The 4328-nt window shown below is 35.3% G+C and overlaps 1 long non-coding RNA gene across 1 annotated transcript in view; it reads left to right on the top strand.

Annotated features, from left to right (window-relative positions):
• Positions 1–4074, top strand: part of LOC117151438 — a 14644-nt gene extending 10570 nt beyond the window's left edge. Inside the window, exons 2-3 of the long non-coding RNA XR_004461365.1 lie at positions 3793–3902; positions 3975–4074. This is a non-coding gene — a long non-coding RNA (uncharacterized LOC117151438). The remainder of the gene's footprint in view (positions 1–3792; positions 3903–3974) is intronic.
• The last annotated feature ends 254 nt before the right edge of the window (positions 4075–4328 follow it).

The raw sequence follows: 4328 nt of genomic DNA, 5'->3' as shown, positions 1-4328 counted from the left end.
TTATATCGACATCTCTAAAGTACAATTCTATGTGATTTCTAGGGAGAACAATACAACCGATCCACACCTTCGTCAGGCAAAACGTTTATCTCGTGACCGTGGCTACGTTCGGCGACCAGTTGTCACCTCGAACCCACTTTCGCTTTCACAAATATCAAACAATTACAAATGACAATTGCTTAATTACAGCTATGATAAAATCTAGGCTAAAGCATTAGAAGGCTTCCTCAAAATTGCAAAGGGAAGGCTCCGGTTTTCCTTTCATCTCCGACATATAAATAAAAGACATCGAATGGACTGAACAAAGACACGAAAGAATTTAAAGAAAACAACAACTTATTGTCCAAATTATCCCGACCAACTTCAGCTTTGTATACAATGCTTTAAATTTGTTGAGTTCTAAATAATTTTCTTAATAAACCATTCTCGTATTACGGGTGATGCGGCTCGATCAGAAACTTTGCTGTCATCCGAATATCGATGTCGCTTATTTGACTTGCGAACGATCGTTGTAGGTGTTTGAAAAGCTATTCCAGAGGAAATAATAAAACTATTGAATTGTTACGAAAGTAATACGAAAATGGTTTATTAAAAAAATTATTTAGAACGTAAAACTTTAAAGCATTCTATACACAGCTGAGGTTGGCTGGGACAATTTGGACAATAAGTTGTTTTTTTCAAATTCTTTCGTGCCTTTGTTCGGTCTATTCGATGTCTTTTATTTGCATAACATAGTTTGCATGCGTGTCTAATGCTTCTTCCGAAATCATTTTTCCGAACGACGATATTATGCTGACTCCATCGAAGGCAAGGATTTTTTGTATTTTCAAACAACCCTAATAATTTTGCAACTAATAATCGTCTAAATATTCTAATATTTATATTTTTCCCTGTTGTAATTTTGTAAACCGTCAAAGCGTTTACAACAGAAATTCCCAGAAGTAGTTGAATGCCAAGTTTTCAGTATCATTTGATTCCTTTTCTAATTGTGATGGCATAAGAAACCATTTGGTCGGAATAACCTATACCACACTTTCCTTCATTATATTCAACAACAGCTAGTAATTTTAATATTGCGAACAAACGAAACGGGAGATCATTCTTGAGACCACCACTTGAGCGACTCGCATTGCTAAAATATCGATGGGATCACCCAGCAGAGAACGCTTGGTAGTGCAGGACGGGTGGCCTGACGGAGATTTCATCAAGAACACGCGTGGTAGTCAACGTGTTAAAGGAAGTATTCTAGTGTAGAACACGTTTTCGAAGAGAAGCGTTTTTGTTATAAGAGACGTTCTTCTTTCTTTCCTTTGAAGCATCGTTTAATATCATGTGCAACTACTAAAGGAATTTTTACGCTTGTGTTATTAAACATAATATATCATATTTGGAGATTTGGAACGCTACTGTTAGATGTTAAGCGTTTGTCAACCATCGATCAGCAATCCTCAACATAGTCGGTTATAACTAGCCAAAACTTTGAAAAATTGTTAGTCTTACTTGTGTCGTATAAATGTATATTGGACTAATTGTTATCAACTTGCAAGTGCACTTAGTATTTTTATAAAAATAATGAGTTATTCACTGGCCGTTAATTCTGAGTTTGAAGCGAGCATCCACAGAAAGTTTCTTCCAACGTAGAAAATTACTTTGCTCACAACGCAGAACATTCTTCGTAGAAGTTTCTTCTTTTCTTTACGTCATTAAACTATCGGCATTGAAGAAAATTCGACCAACCAATCCGAATCCTACTTGTATAACCCATTACATACTTTCATTCCAAGATTGTTTAAATTTATTATCGCTAAAACTACTCAATCTCGGCCACAATTATATTGTATTTTTCGTAGTTACTTAAAAGATCCAAGTGTTTTGTATCATTATATTATTATATATTATTATTAATGTTATTATTGAGACATAAACACCGTCAATGTAAAGAGGAGTTCTCTGGATCGGAAAAATATTTAAATCCAGTTAATTAATTTCCTGCAACCAAGATCTAACTAAGATATTCAAAAATCCGAGTGTTTCCTCTTTGTAATAAATAAAATCTTTGAAAAGTGTTACGAAAAGCTGAAGAAATGGGATAATACACTTTATGATTGTCGAGCAACGTATCACGGTTGCAAAGATTAATTTAATCCCGCGGGATCGCTCAACCATCATTGGGATAAAAGTTGCTGGCTCTTGAAATAAAAAGCAAGTCGTCCGATCCATTTTTCTCGTTCCACTCGAGCGACCAATATTTTAAGCACCATCGAAATTTCGTTTCAGAAACAACAAATCAGGAAACTTTCTACGATCAGGCGGCGTTCATTTATCCCACAAGTTCAAATCAAATTTATTCTACAGGCTCTTCGGCTATACGTTGCTAGTATTTGTGCGACGAATATAGAAAAAACCGCACTTATACTTCCTTAATTAATCGAATGCTTCGGGACCGTGGCGTATCAAGTAGAATTAACTAGATTTCATAAATTGGTTTTCGAAGGGGATTAAAGTTATCGAAGCATAAAGCGAAGTGAATTTTCCTTCGATGTTTCCACTCCGATATATCTTTTTCCCATCGAACAATCACATTATGTAAAATAACTTACACGCGGTTGAAAGGACTTGAAAAAAATGCGATAGAATAATAAAATGTACATGGATAAAATAAATATCGGTCGTTGTAAAATTATCTCACGACGATGCACTGTTGAAATTATCTGATAGAGGAACGCGTGGATGAATTTGTAATAAAAAAATATATTTAAATATAAATACAAGTATAGTGTATGTTGATCCAGATCCTCACTCTCTCAATGTTACATTACAATAGAATATGATAGGGAGCACGTTGATACATTTATAGCAAAGAACATTACCAAACGATCAAGCTTGGTGAGTAACTCTAGCTGAAGGTTACAAGAAACAGCAATAAACATCTGCTTATAGCTCTTTTGTTTCTAGATCTTGCAGCTCAAAAACAACATTCGTATTCAAGGACACAATATGGACTTCTCCCTTTTTCTGATTTCTTTTTTCTTTTTTTTTTTTGTCTTTTTGCTTCACTGAATTCTATTTTCTTTTTACCGGCGGTGTCCAGGTCACAGGTATACAAAAGAAAAGGATGTAGTGCTTTCCTTGAAGTAATTGCTTCAACACACACCAATCACGATTTAATATTATTCATCACGCTATTTCGCGCGTTATAGTAGTCGAGTATTGTGGTATAATAACGACGCATCTCGTGCAGCGGAATTTCGCAAAGGTGCGCATATATAAATTTGTAAGGAATGGAAGATTTAAAGGAGCGAAGTTCCTCTTAAATCCAACTTGAGTTTTCCTTAACAGAATTCTTGGCAGTAACCCCAAGTTCCCTAAAATATTGAAAGCGAAACTACTTCTATCGCGCGATATTTCAAGTCTCGACGCTGAAACTATCTTTCATATACTTTACATAAGCTCTCAGTTCTGAGCAATTCTAGATAGCTTGCAACTCATTTACTGGCGCACTTAAAAACTTCAAAGCGTATAGACTTAACCCGCACAATTTCACTAACAAAGAGATCCTTAAACTTCTTTTCTATCTATTGGGTTGGCAACTAAGTGATTGCGGATTGTGTCGTTAAGTGGTAATGATAAAATCCGCAATCACTTAGTTGCCAACCCACCAATACAACCTACGCACGAAACGCAGCCTTACGCATCTACTTGTTGTTACGATTCGTACGCTTATTGTTAAGTTATAGTGTACGAATTTAACATTAGGTTTACGGGTGTTTCTTATATACCTATCACTACGAGCACCCGTAAAATTGACGGGCTAGCTGATTTCATAAACAATCCGTTTTTCAAAGACAGTGTGCAAAAGTTTCAGTTATTGTAGACATTTCCCATTATTCTCTCCGCTTATTGTAAGTATTTACAATAGGGTAACTGCATTTCAGCACAGTATTTTCTTATTTTGTCCAATTTCCCTTTTTTAGCAATCATGAGCAAATCCAGGAGACATAATAAGATATTGAACAAAATTGTCAACATCAATGAAGATTTTTCTGAGGATACCTCCGAAGAAGATCAGTATGATAGACATAGATAGATAGCGATAGCTATGTGGAGGATTGATCTTTTCGGATATCACGAAATAATATAGACAAACTGTTTTTGTGAGCAATTTGTTAAATATATATTTTGTGTGTGGAAATTAATTCAACACAAAGCACAAGTCCAGGTATGATAAATCTCACGAAATAAATACGCGTTATCTCGAGAAACTCCGTATATACTTCTTATGCGTCTGAATGCTTCTGCTGCGATCGATGAACTTTATGCTCGTCATT

This window comes from Bombus impatiens, unplaced genomic scaffold, assembly GCF_000188095.3.
Source record: "Bombus impatiens unplaced genomic scaffold, BIMP_2.2 scf_0211, whole genome shotgun sequence".
NCBI lineage: Eukaryota > Metazoa > Arthropoda > Insecta > Hymenoptera > Apidae > Bombus > Bombus impatiens.
The sequence above is the reverse complement of the archived record's forward strand: the minus strand, read 5'-3'. Positions and strand labels throughout refer to the sequence as shown.